The 14,753-nt window shown below is 46.8% G+C and overlaps 1 protein-coding gene across 1 annotated transcript in view; it reads left to right on the forward strand.

Annotated features, from left to right (window-relative positions):
* The window catches only part of TAS1R3 (taste 1 receptor member 3), a 50,277-nt gene extending 36,317 nt beyond the window's left edge, over positions 1 to 13,960 (forward strand). Inside the window, exon 7 of the mRNA XM_068242171.1 lies at positions 12,029 to 13,960. The gene's annotated coding sequence lies outside the window, so the exon portion shown is untranslated. The remainder of the gene's footprint in view (positions 1 to 12,028) is intronic.
* The last annotated feature ends 793 nt before the right edge of the window (positions 13,961 to 14,753 follow it).

A 14,753-nucleotide genomic window follows, 5' to 3' on the forward strand; every position in this document is an offset into this window, starting at 1 on the left:
GACTCTCAGGAATGCGTACAAGGCCACTCAAGGTGCTGCACTGGGAAACTCTGACCACAACCTAATCCACCTGATCCCCACCTACAGAAGGCACCTTGAAACTACAAAGCCCGCCATAAAGACGGCAAAAAGGTGGACAGCCGAGGCTAAGATGGAGCTACAGGCTTGCTTTGATTGCACCGACTGGTCGGCCCTAGAGGCACCCTCCCTGGAGGAATGGGCAGAGAACATCACCGCCTACATCAGCTTTTGCGAGGAGATGTGTGTCCCTTCAAAGACCTACAAGATCTTCCCGAATAACAAGCCATGGTTCAACAGCAAGCTGCGCCACCTCCGGAAAGCCAAGGAGGTGGCGCACAAGCACGGCACCCCAGTCGAGTTCAGGGATGCAAAGAACGCCCTGAATCGTGAACTGCGCGTTGCAAAGAGGGCCTACTCCGACAAGCTGGGACACTTCCTCCAGTCAAACAACCCACGCGAGGTGTGGAAAGGCCTCAGAACAGTTACGAACTTCAAACCACCCCCCCAGCATGCAACCCCCAGCACCTCACTGGCTGAGGATCTAAATAAGTTCTACTGTCGTTTCGAACACCATCCCAAGCAGCTTGCTAACCCTACACCCTCGGAAAAGCTCCCACTGAGGGCCCAAGTTGACCTAGGGCCGGTAGCGGTCCGGGAAGCAGACGTCCTACAGCACCTCCACAGACTCAACGCCAGGAAAGCAGCTGGCCCGGATGGCGTGTCACCAACTTGCCTGAGAACCTGCGCAGACCAGCTGGCCCCCACGCTCACCTCCCTTTTTAATAGGTCCTTGGCGGAAGGCAGTGTCCCCTCCTGTCTCAAAAGGTCTACAATCATACCGGTCCCAAAAAAGCCAGGTAATACAGAACACAACAACTTCAGGCCTGTGGCCCTCACCCCCATAGTCATGAAGATCCTTGAACGTCTGGTCCTTGCCCACCTGAAGTGCCTTGCTAGCCCCCTCCTCGATCCACATCAGTTTGCGTACAGGGCAAACAGGTCCGTGGATGACGCCATCAACATCAGTCTGGCGTTCATCACGGAACACCTCGAAAGACCAAACTCCTACGTTAGGATTCTGTTTTTGGACTTTAGCTCTGCATTTAATACAATCTGTCCAAATATATTGATCGACAACCTGGCACATCTCGGAGCCGACCCCACACTCTGCGCGTGGGTAAAGGACTTCCTCTCGAACAGGACGCAACAGGTGAAGCTTGGCAACTGCTTCTCCAGTGTGAGCACTACCAACACAGGTGCTCCACAGGGGTGTGTTCTGTCCCCTCTCCTGTTCTCATTGTACACCAACAACTGCACCTCCTCCGCCGACTCCGTAAAGGTCATTAAATTTGCGGACGATACCACTATCATTGGGCTCATCGGTGAGGCGGGTGAACATGATTATCGCAGCGAGATAGAGAGAATCCGCAGATGGTGCGAGGTCAACAAACTTGTCCTTAATGCAGCCAAAACAGTGGAACTGATCTTGGACTTCAGGAGACACCCCCCCACACAACAACCAATCTTCATCAATGAGATTGAAGTGACCAGGGTCTCTAGTGTTAGGTTCCTGGGAACAACCCTAACGAGCGACCTAAGGTGGGCGGAGAATACCACCAAAATCCAGAAGAAGGCTCAGCAGAGGCTATTCTTCCTGCGCCAATTGAAAAAATTTGGTATGCCTCAGGAGCTGCTGTCCAGCTTCTACGCTGCCACTATTGAAGCTACCCTCTGCTCCGCCATCATTGTGTGGTACGCAAGAGCATCCGCCAGTGATAAGTATAAGCTTCAAAGAGTTATCAGCTCAGCAGAAAGAACCATTGGCTCTCCTCTGCCACCTCTAGACCTCCTCTACACCACCAGAATGAAAACAAGGGCTAACAGGATCTCCCGGGACCCTTCCCACCCAGGCTGCCGCTTCTTTGAGCTCCTCCCATCGGGCCGACGCTACAGGACCATCTGCCCAAAGACTAACAGGCGTAGAGACACCTTTTTTCCCCAAGCAGCCCTCCTGTTGAACTCCTGCCTCTCGTCGGTACGCTAGCCGCACTCAGGTCAAATTAGCCTGTCTAGTCACTCCCGGGCCAGTAAATAACCCAGCTGTCACTTCTGGTAGAATCTACTCAAAGGGTTGAAGGAGGTGACTTTATCCCTTGAGCAGCACAATATCCAACCCGGAGGACTCTTGCAAGAGCCAACCGCACTTTGTACTGCACCGACCCTAAAACTGACGTTACCTGCCTGACCTTGCTTGTATTATTGCTTGTATTATTGTTATTGTCTTATGCCTGTCTTGCTTGTATTATGTTACTGTCTATGCCAATCTCTGTCTTTGCTCTATTGCTGCTGCCATGTGAACCACAACCAATTCCGGGTACGACCTCGGTCGCACTTGGCGAAATAAAGATTCTGATTCTGATTCTGATTCTGAGATCGCACTTCATCCACAGCCGTCTGTAGGGTTTGTGTGGACCCAGACAGGGCATTAATCAGGGTCTGATGTTTACCCAGCACTTGGTTGATATTTTCCACCGTAGTGGTAAGTGTGCCCAGACGGGTGATGAGTGCGTCCATTTGTATTTGGTCTGCCGTTCTGTAACGATCTGTGTTACACCATCCTTTCGATTGTCCTATCGATCTCCGGTCTGGTTGTATGCCCCCTAGAGGTCATCTCTACAATTTATCTGGGCCTGAAAAGTTGGCCATGCAAGCATACATCCGTGAAAACTTAGCCAAAGGGTTCATTCGCCCTTCCCGGTCGCCTGCTGGGGCAGGTTTCTTTTTTGTAAAGAAAAAGGGCGGCCGTGCATTGATTATCGGGGCCTGAATAAAATCACAGTAAAAAATCGCTATCCATTACCTTTAATAGATGATTTATTTACTCAGGTCACCAATGCTAAGATTTTCTCAAAATTGGATTTGCGGGGTGCATACAACCTGGTACGGATTAGAAAGGGCGATGAGTGGAAGACGGCCCTTAACACACCCGATGGGCATTACGAGTACCTGGTGATGCCCTTCGGGTTGTGTAACGCCCCGGCCGTCTTTCAGGAACTCATTAATGAGGTGTTCAGAGAAGTTTTGGGTAAATTTGTCCTAGTATATCTGGATGATATACTAATCTTCTCAGCCAACCTTTCAGAGCATAGAGACCATGTCAGATTTGTGTTAGACAAGCTAAGACAAAACATGTTATATGCCAAGTTGGAGAAATGCATTTTTGAGGTAACATCTGTCGCCTTTCTGGGGTACATAATTTCTACCTCAGGCCTTTCTATGGACCCTGACAAAGTCTCTGCTGTTCTGGAGTGGCTTAAGCCAGTGGGACTGAAGGCTCTCCAGAGATTCTTAAGGTTCGCTAATTACTATAGAAGGTTCATAAAGGGGTACTCCACAGTCATCGCACCCCTCACCAGTCTCACAAAGAAAGGGGCAGATACTAACCACTGGTCCAACTGCAACAAACACAATTGCTAACTTCCAGTCAGAGCAATATCCTGCCTCTATCTGGCCAGCAGACGCTTGTCAGCCAATCAGGTGCACTGTCATACACCCTTTGCCTGCTGTACCATACCTAGCAGGAATTACATAGATTAGCATTCAGGTGGGAGGCTTCGGTTGGACGCAATCGTGAATTGCGTCGTTTAACAGGGACGCCCCGTGTAGGCACATCTCCCACACGGTCCCCTCCCTAACCACTCACCTGTCAACCGCATCGTAGAAGCTGCAAGAAATAAAATTTAAAATCACAAACACTGGTCCACATGACAGCCCAGGGGCCCCAGGTCTCTCTCACTCACTGGGGCCCCCAAACCACCATGCGACACCTAGAGGGAAGTGCGGGCAAGCCCTGGACCTCTCACTTCCAGGGAACTCACCCCACCACCTCTAAACTGAATGCCAACTGCAACAAACACAATTGCTAACTTCCAGTCAGAGCAATATCCTGCCTCTATCTGGCCAGCAGACGCTTGTCAGCCAATCAGGTGCACTGTCATACACCCTTTGCCTGCTGTACCATACCTAGCAGGAATTACATAGATTAGCATTCAGGTGGGAGGCTTCGGTTGGACGCAATCGTGAATTGCGTCGTTTAACAGGGACGCCCCGTGTAGGCACATCTCCCACACGGTCCCCTCCCTAACCACTCACCTGTCAACCGCATCGTAGAAGCTGCAAGAAATAAAATTTAAAATCACAAACACTGGTCCACATGACAGCCCAGGGGCCCCAGGTCTCTCTCACTCACTGGGGCCCCCAAACCACCATGCGACACCTAGAGGGAAGTGCGGGCAAGCCCTGGACCTCTCACTTCCAGGGAACTCACCCCACCACCTCTAAACTGAATGCCAACTGCAACAAACACAATTGCTAACTTCCAGTCAGAGCAATATCCTGCCTCTATCTGGCCAGCAGACGCTTGTCAGCCAATCAGGTGCACTGTCATACACCCTTTGCCTGCTGTACCATACCTAGCAGGAATTACATAGATTAGCATTCAGGTGGGAGGCTTCGGTTGGACGCAATCGTGAATTGCGTCGTTTAACAGGGACGCCCCGTGTAGGCACATCTCCCACACGGTCCCCTCCCTAACCACTCACCTGTCAACCGCATCGTAGAAGCTGCAAGAAATAAAATTTAAAATCACAAACACTGGTCCACATGACAGCCCAGGGGCCCCAGGTCTCTCTCACTCACTGGGGCCCCCAAACCACCATGCGACACCTAGAGGGAAGTGCGGGCAAGCCCTGGACCTCTCACTTCCAGGGAACTCACCCCACCACCTCTAAACTGAATGCCAACTGCAACAAACACAATTGCTAACTTCCAGTCAGAGCAATATCCTGCCTCTATCTGGCCAGCAGACGCTTGTCAGCCAATCAGGTGCACTGTCATACACCCTTTGCCTGCTGTACCATACCTAGCAGGAATTACATAGATTAGCATTCAGGTGGGAGGCTTCGGTTGGACGCAATCGTGAATTGCGTCGTTTAACAGGGACGCCCCGTGTAGGCACATCTCCCACACGGTCCCCTCCCTAACCACTCACCTGTCAACCGCATCGTAGAAGCTGCAAGAAATAAAATTTAAAATCACAAACACTGGTCCACATGACAGCCCAGGGGCCCCAGGTCTCTCTCACTCACTGGGGCCCCCAAACCACCATGCGACACCTAGAGGGAAGTGCGGGCAAGCCCTGGACCTCTCACTTCCAGGGAACTCACCCCACCACCTCTAAACTGAATGCCAACTGCAACAAACACAATTGCTAACTTCCAGTCAGAGCAATATCCTGCCTCTATCTGGCCAGCAGACGCTTGTCAGCCAATCAGGTGCACTGTCATACACCCTTTGCCTGCTGTACCATACCTAGCAGGAATTACATAGATTAGCATTCAGGTGGGAGGCTTCGGTTGGACGCAATCGTGAATTGCGTCGTTTAACAGGGACGCCCCGTGTAGGCACATCTCCCACACGGTCCTCTCCCTAACCACTCACCTGTCAACCGCATCGTAGAAGCTGCAAGAAATAAAATTTAAAATCACAAACACTGGTCCACATGACAGCCCAGGGGCCCCAGGTCTCTCTCACTCACTGGGGCCCCCAAACCACCATGCGACACCTAGAGGGAAGTGCGGGCAAGCCCTGGACCTCTCACTTCCAGGGAACTCACCCCACCACCTCTAAACTGAATGCCAACTGCAACAAACACAATTGCTAACTTCCAGTCAGAGCAATATCCTGCCTCTATCTGGCCAGCAGACGCTTGTCAGCCAATCAGGTGCACTGTCATACACCCTTTGCCTGCTGTACCATACCTAGTAACCACTGGTCCCCCGAAGCTCTTGCTGCTTTCTCCACTCTGAAGGAATTGTTTTGTACTGCACCCATTTTGAGACACGTGGACATCTCCTATCCCTTTATTGTGGAAGTAGATGCCTCAGAGGTTGGGGTAGGGGCTGTGCTGTCTCAGCGTTCTGAGTTGCAAGGGAGGTTACACCCATGTGCCTATTTTTCCAGTAGATTTTCACCCGCAGAGAAAAACTACGATATAGGCAACAGGGAGCTCCTAGCCATTAAATTGGCCTTTGAAGAATGGCGTCATTGGCTAGAAGGAGCAGAACATACGATTACAGTCTACGCTGATCACAAAAATTTGGAATACATCAAAGGGGCTAAGAGATTGAGTCCCCGACAGAATCAGTGGTCACTGTTTTTCTCAAGATTCAGATGTATAATTACGTATACCTCGGGTAGTAAAAATATTAAAGCAGATGCTTTATCCAGATGTTTTGAGCCAGAGACAGCACAGCCCTCAGACCCAGAGACTATTCTCCCACAGAAAGTGGTGTTGGCAACCACAGAGACCTGGAGGAACTGGACTGAAACTTTAAGTCCCTTCCAGCAGGATGTCCCTGAGGCAAAGCCTGAAGGGGTCATGTTTGTACCATTGCCATTTCATTTCCAGATATTGCAGATGTTCCACTCCCACAAAAATGCTGGGCATCCTGGTGCCACCAGAACACAGGACCTTGTTGCTAGGTGTGCTTGGTGGCCTTCATTGGCAACTGACTGCAAGGAGTATGTGAGAGAATGTGCAGTGTGTGCAAGAAGTAAACCCTCCCGTCAGGCATCTGTGGGAACATTGCAGCCTTTACCCACCCCAAGTGAACCATGGACCCATTTGTCCATGGATTTTGTGGGTGAACTCCTGAGGTCTGAGGGCATGTCGGTCATTTGGGTGGTAGTCGACAGATTCAGTAAAATGGCCCATTTCGTGCCCTTGAAAGGACTCCCCTCGGCCCAGGAATTGGCCGATCTATTCATCCTGCATATCTTCCAGCTACATGGCATTCCGGAAAATATAGTGTCAGATCGGGGAGTCAAATTTGTTTCTAAACTTTGGAGGGCATTCTGTCATCAGTTGGGCATGGAACTGTCGTTTTCGTCGGGCTACCACCCACAGACCAATGGTCAGACCGAAATAATTAATCAATCTCTGGAACAGTTTCTAAGGTGTTACGTTGCGGATGCACAAACTGATTGGGTCAAGTGTTTGCCGTTTGCAGAATTTGCACACAATAACTTGAAAAGCTCTTCTTCTGGATTCTCTCCATTCCAGGTGGTAACAGGAAGGTTGCCTAGGTTCTCCCCACTGCCAGTAGCTTCTACTCCGTTTCCAGCTTTAGAGGCTTGGCAAAAGTCCTTTAAAAACATGTGGGGAATTGTGAAAAATAATCTAGAGAAGGCTTTTCAGAGTCAGAAAGGACAAGCTGACAAGAAACGTTCCATAGAGTGGAAGTTCCGGCCAGGAGACCTGGTCTGGGTGTCCACTCGTCATTTGGCTTTAAAACAGCCTTCACCCAAGCTAGGACCCAGATTTGTGGATCCTTTCCCGGTAACCAGGAAAATCAACAATGTTACTTATGCCATTGACCTTCCAGCCAGCATGCGTGGTGTGAGATCGTTCCATGTATCCCTGCTTAAGCCAGCAGTGCATGTGGGTTCCACTCCTCCTCCCCCTGTGATGGTGGATGACCAACCTGAGTATGAAGTGGAAAAGATTTTAGACTCACGTATTGTACAGAATCCAGTACAGTATTTGGTTCACTGGAAGGGTTATGGCATTGAGGAAAGAACATGGGTACCTGATTGCCGCATGCATGTGGATGAATTAAAGAGGGAATTCCATGCCCTACATCCTGAGAAGCCGGGTAGGAGCTGTCCGGAGTCCACTCCTCGGGGGGGGGGGGGGGGGGGGTGTTACTGTGAGAAAACGCGGAAAAGCCGCCGCGTGTGTTCAGAACAAGGCGGCTGATTCCGCGTCCAACGCGGCGGTTTGCACGCGTAGGCCTACATCTACCATTATGGCTGAATGCGGAGAAACCACCGCATGCCCTGATATCGGTGCGGCTGGTTCCGCGTCCAGCGCGGCGGGTGGTACACAACACATGGCTGGTGTGGCTGGGACTGATAGTCCACACAGGTTCAGAAGGACGCGCGCGCGCGCTGAGAGGCAGAACTTTTATGACAGCCAGAAAGGAGTCAGCTGACCAAGCCGGTCAGCTGACGATTTAACCAGTTCCCATTGGTCCAGCACTTAGGGGAGGCGCTGGAGAGCGCTGTACTATATATACTGGGTGCTGGTCATTCACTGGTTGTCTGCCGTTGCGATCACTACGTGGAAGCACTCAGACCTTTTGTTAGATTCTGTGTTACCAGTTGTTATATTCAGACTAGTTCCAGGGTGTTGATGATCAAGGACCTCACACCCAGATTAGGGAATTGTATTCCATTCTGTTATACTTCAGACTAGTTCCAGGGTGTTGATGATCAAGGACCTCACACCCAGATTAGGGACTTGTATTACCATTCTGTTATACTTCAGACTAGTTCCAGGGTGTTGATGATCACGGAGCTCACACCAAGACTAGGCATTGTTTATTATCTGTTATGACCTTCTGCTTTTCTGACCACTCTTCTGATTATTGATTTGGTACTTTGCTATATCTGTTATTCTGTTGCCAAACTCTGCATGTCTTAGGATTACTGAATCTGTCTCCTGTCTTTGTACTTATCTGTCCGTGTGTTGTCGACCAGGCTTGCCCGACCTCGAGAGCTATCTCCCTACCTTAGAGATAGTTCACAGATCATTAGTGACACTCTCCTATTGGTGTCACTAACGCTCTGGTCCTTCCATCTCCTGGCCTGTCTTCTCCCTTCGGGAGAGTCTCAGGTTGCTGGAAGGCACTTGTTCTCTTTTGCAGTATAGCCTACTGCTCTGATACCTGTTTTCCAGGTATTGCTCTCAAAGTATTTACTGTTGCACCAAAACACTCATATCTCTCCGGTGTCCAGAGGTTAGTGATATATCTGATTATCGGTGATACTGCAGATCATCAATAATCGGGTATATATCTGTATTCTTGGTGATACTGCAGATCACCAATAATCAGACCCTCTCTGTGTTACACCGATCGTTACACACTTGCTGCTGTAATACCTTCTTTGGCGGTTCTGGTGGTTGGTGCCCCCTGTCAATGTGCAGGCCATTGAACATGTGCCACATGGTGAAGAAATTCGCTCCGACCGCGATAGTCACGGTTGTGCCAACACCACTCGGTCACAAAATGAGCAAGAACACATAGTAAAGATGAAGCACTATCCAAAGTTCACAACACAAGAAAAAGCAGCGCAGATAGGAAATGCTGCTGGAGGTGAGCTGGCTTCACAGCGCAATGGAAAGGGAGTGAATGTCTATGATACCTCAGCGCAATAGATACAGTTTGCCCACATAGAGCAGGGTGGACACAGTACCTGTTCCTGGAGTTTACCACCTCTGATACTGTGCAGGGTATGTTCAGAAGGATCTTCAGTCTTGCTGTAATCCCGACAAGCCAAATCCGCTCCGTGTAGGTAGCAGGATGGTCACGCTGGACGGATTTCTGTCTCTCTAGGTCATGTGATCCACACTATTGCCAGTGGACGTTCCCCTGTGCGCTCCAATGCGTCCCTTGCGTCACGGTATTACTGCAAGAGATGCAAAGACAATTGTACACACCGTATGGGGCAAAATAGACCACGCGCAGGAATCCACTTACTAGATTAAAACTTGTTTAATGGCAGTATTGCAACGTAGCCTCCACTTCCCGACTCGAGTTTCGGCTTTCGCCTTCATCAGGGGGTGGGGCTACATACACAGGAGGTCATTTTTATTAACATAACTCCTCCCTACACATAGCGGAGGAATTAAGACAGCAGCATACATATATAGATATATGCATAAAAACAATACTGTACAACCACATGGCTGAATCCAACTAAAATCAACATCATAGATGTAAATACATTAAAAATTAACGACAATGAAAATTAAAAGCAATGTATTTAAAAGGGACGCTGTATTAAATTCTTAAAGGGACAGTCCATTAAATTTACTCATCTCGTATAAAGCAGTTCAAGTCAATATTAGCATTCAGGCCATGAGGTGCCAGGCTCTGTAATTGGAATATCCAGCGAGTCTCCAGCTGTGATAGCCCTTTAATCACATTGCCACCCCTCCAGTGGGGTTTTATCAGATCAATTCCATAACACCTTATGCCTGCTGGATCTTTATTATGGTACTTGGAGAAATGTTTTGGGACACTGTGTGCCTTTTTATCTGGGTGTCCAATGTTGTAAATATGCTCTTAACATCTCTTTCTCACACGTCTGCCCGTGCGGCCCACATATTGTAGACCGCACGGACATTCCAGAACATACACAACATTAATAGATGTGCATGTGATAAATTTGTCAATCACAAATCTTTTCCCATTCGAGGTGGAGGTGAAGGCAGTCATTCTCTGTCCTCCATATTCACAGATCTTACACACATTTGGATTTCTGCAAGGATAAAAGTCTTTTAAGGTGGGGAACATTGGTGGTCTTGTTTCTTTAATGCAATTTTTCACTATTTTATCTCTTAAATTTTGAGGTCTCCTATAGATTACTTTGGGTTTCTCCGGAAGAGCAGGGCCCAATACAGGGTCCTTCTTCAGAATGCCCCAGCTATCGGTTAGAATCTTCTTTATTTTCTTGTGATCACGTGAATAGGTAGTGATAAAGGAGAACTCTGATTTGTCTTCCACAGACTTCTCTTTCCGAGTTTTAGTTGTTAATCTAATAAGTCTTCCTTCCTTCAACACTTTCAACCTTTCCTCCTCAATGATCTTCTTATCGTATCCCTTCTCCATGAAGCGATCTAATAACACGGAGCGGATTTGGCTTGTCGGGATTACAGCAAGACTAAAGATCCTTCTGAACATACCCCGCACAGTATCAGAGGTGGGAAACTCCAGGAACAGGTACTGTGGCCACCCTGCTCTATGTGGGCAAACTGTATCTATTGCGCTGAGGTATCATAGACATTCACTATCCAAAGTTCTTTCACAATTTTTTATTTAAAACTGTCAGGTAAACATTGCAACGTTTTGGAGTGTTGACTTGCTCCTTTTTCAGGCTATGACATTCTCAGTACAATGGTTAAGTGCATTTGTTTAAATAGAACAGCATATGCACAATTTGACCTATCATAGGCTGTACAAGCGTCTATCCTATGAAAGGTCAAATTGTGACTATGGTGTGCTATTTAAACAAATGTATTTATTGATTGTACTGAGGCTGTCATAGCTGAACAAAGGAACAAGTCAACCGTCCAAAGCAATGTTTACATGATAGTCTTTAATAAACAATTTTGAAAGAGCTTTGGATGGTGCCGGCTTCATCTTTACTATATGGCCATTGTACATGTGCACATTATGGTGTTTTCACTATGGTGCCAGTGTGCAACAGCATGTGTGCACAAACCATGGCATGGTTTCGCATGCTACAGGTAGGCATCCCTGAATAAGCATCAGCAGAAACCCTGTTTTGTGTCTTCACTCAGCTCCAGTTGTGCTAGAGGCTCTCTATGCAACCTGGGAGCCCAGGGCAGCAAAGTAGTCGGGGGTTCAGTAAGAGTACCAGACCATCATCTCTTGCATGGTGCTCTGGTGAAAACGGGGGGACTCCTTAGACTTTGCACTCTGGGTGAGCACACTTACCAATTCCACTTATAACATACATGCTGGAGGATGCATATAGATTCAGTCTTTGATCCCTTCTGTGAGCAGTCACATTGGGAAACAGGGCCTCAGCCACATCTGCAGCTTCATTCAACACTTGTTTCTTGGCTAGCAACACAAATTGTAATAACTTCTACTAGTGCTCCACTTGAAGTGCCATCATGCACCAAGTTAATCTGTGGTGAGTCAGTGGATGTTGTACCAGAGTGAGAAGCACAGGAAAGTGAGGCTTTGTTAGTTTGCATGATTGAATTGCTGCAGAGGACTGAGATTATCCTGTGACGTGTTGTTGTTTTTTTGAAGTTTTTGCAGCGTTTTATACATTTTTGCCTTAACAACTATCATAGTCTCTTTAACACTTATACTCGTACTGGAATTTAATTGTTTTTCTTGTTTTGCAGATAACTTCCATTGCCACTCTTGTCCAGCAGGTCAATGGTCAAGTGTAAGGAGTACCAGCTGCAGCCAACCCACCTACCTGTATCTCCAATGGAGTGACACTTCTGTCATTTGTCTTCTGTTGCTTTCCTTTGTCCTCCTTTGTTTTACCTTAGTAACTCTCACTCTGTTCTTCAAGCACAGGCAATCCCCACTTGTCCGTGCCTCTGGTGGTTGCATGAGCTTCTTAGCTCTTACATCTATATTAGCTGTATTAGTTAGCATGGTCCTCTTTGTAGGCAAGCCAGTATATTCAGTGTGCTTAATACAACAACCATTCCTAGCTATGAGCCTTACATGCTGCCTATCGACCTTCTCAATCAAGGCTCTGCAAGTTATGTTGGTGACAGACTTCAAGGAATTCCCCACCAAGTATATCCAGTGGTTGAAGACCACTGGGACATGGGTTTCTGTGCTCTCTGGCATCCTTATCCAGGGTTTATTCTGTACTGGGCACATGCTAAGTACAGTCAATGCACCCCAAAATAATGAGGTCACCTACCTCTACAAATTTCTTAAGTGTGAAATCTCCAATGTTCTCACTTTCTTCTTGATGTTTGGTTACAATGGATTATTAGCTCTAATATCCTTCATGCTAAATTGTGTAGCTCAAGCCCCACCTGGCCAGTACAATCTTGCTAGAGATATCACATTCTCTTCATTGTCCTATTTGCTGATATGGATCACTTTTGTACCTGCTTATGCTGAGGTTACAGATGGAAACCAGTCTTTGTTGCAAATGGCAGTCACTATTATCAGTTCCTATGGTATAATGTTGGGTTATTTTGCTCCAAAATGCTATATTCTTCTGTTTAAACCTGAGATGGCATCTGAGGCGTATTTCAAAATTTATAATGAATAATTTAACTTCTTACTGTATATCCTTGGCTAGAAATTCATAATTTTAGGTCTGACTCACTTAAGAAAAGTATACGGGTCAACCTATTTGTTAGTCAGACCTAAATCTCTGCCTTATAGCCAGGAGGCAGAGTGCTTCTCTCTCCTCCTAAGCAGATCAGCAACAGTGGAGCGCTAGGTATGCTATCCCCTTTTCCTCCTCCTCTTCTTAGTGAACAGTGCTGCCAGTATGTCTCCCACCCCCCTCTCGCACAAAACATGACTCCCTTTTTCTCTCACTCTATGTATCTATATGCAGAGCTGTTGCACTAGATGCATGTATCTGTTCTACCACTGGGTGTTGGGTCCTATCATTGCCTCTTCACCTGGGCCAGTAGGCATGCATTATCATCCCTCCGGCTTTCAATGTATGATGCCTGACATCAAGAATCCACCCATTCTCCCCTTAACCCTCTCCTCCTAGTACCTAAAAGTACCCCACAACCTAATGCCTAACACTAACTCCCATTGAAGTGCCTAGAACTAATCCCCCCAAATAGTGATGGCACACACTATTCGGCAGCAAACAGTTCACCATCTAGCTACTTCTGGAAAGGCGAGCTGTTGCTGCACTGGCACTTACCACCTAGCTACTTCCAGGCAGGCAATCTGCACCAATAGTGCGCAGGCACTGGGCTGGTGTCGCGCATCCTTGGCCAGGAGCACTCTGCACTACGTATCTAGACAGTCTTGAATTAATTACATATTAAATATAAGTGTGTTCTTGCAACTGCAAAAACACAAACGCTTATTCACAATCCAAGCTTTGAAGATTTTAAACTTTGTCACCTAATGCCAGTAAATTTTTACAAATCCATTGTAGATTTGATTACTGACTTATGTTCTCCAAATTTCTCCACTGTGCTCCAGCTCCAGAGAACCTAAGTAGATCAGCCTCTGTGGCCTATTACCTGTTAACTTTCTCCTGATTTTTCTCCAAAGAAATATTTTCAGACCTTACAAATAAAATACCGTTAAAGCTCCAACCAAGCAAGAAATTATGCAAAATAAGTATAATATTACCTTTATAACTTCTTTTTAGCACTTTTTCAAATAGTGAGTGCTAAAAACTTTTTTTAGATAAGAAATTATCTGCTGGGAGAAAACCCAGGAGAAAACTTAACTGGATAAGGCCAATAACCCTTATTCAATTCACGTTATCTCCTAAGTTTTCTCTTCTGCAATATTTTTTCATCTTCTGTATTAAATAACCTTTCAGCACTCTGCAATTGAAAAGTAGTAAAAAGGAGGTGAAAAAGTACTATCAAAATTGTTCTGAGTGTTTTCTTGCTTGCTGGTGGATTAAAAGGTATTTTATTGATCAAATGTGAAAATATCACCTAGTAGAAAACTTAAGAGAAAAAGTTAATTGAATAGGGGCCTATATATTTAACTTTGTCTGTGCCATGTAAATTTATGTTTGAACCTAAAAAATAAAGATTGATAATTCTATCTTATAAACCAATGATATTTATTATGTTTAATTTCTCTTATATATTATTCTTTCATACTTTCAAAATGCAACTCCTGGCTTAACATGTTTGTGAGACCTGAAATAATGTAATTAAGTTGTTGCACTTGCTAACCACCGTTTGGCATCAGCGGTACAATGACCACACTTAATAGCTTGACATTTTCACAGCTGTAGCAGATATTGATGGAGACTATAGATGTTCTCAAGCAATTAAAGAAAATCTGTAACTAAAAAAGTTCCCCTGGGGGTACTCACCTCGGGTGGGGGAAGCCTCCGGATCCTATCGAAAAATCGGAAATAGCCGATCTCTGATGGTC

This window comes from Hyperolius riggenbachi, chromosome 6, assembly GCF_040937935.1.
Source record: "Hyperolius riggenbachi isolate aHypRig1 chromosome 6, aHypRig1.pri, whole genome shotgun sequence".
Lineage (NCBI taxonomy): Eukaryota > Metazoa > Chordata > Amphibia > Anura > Hyperoliidae > Hyperolius > Hyperolius riggenbachi.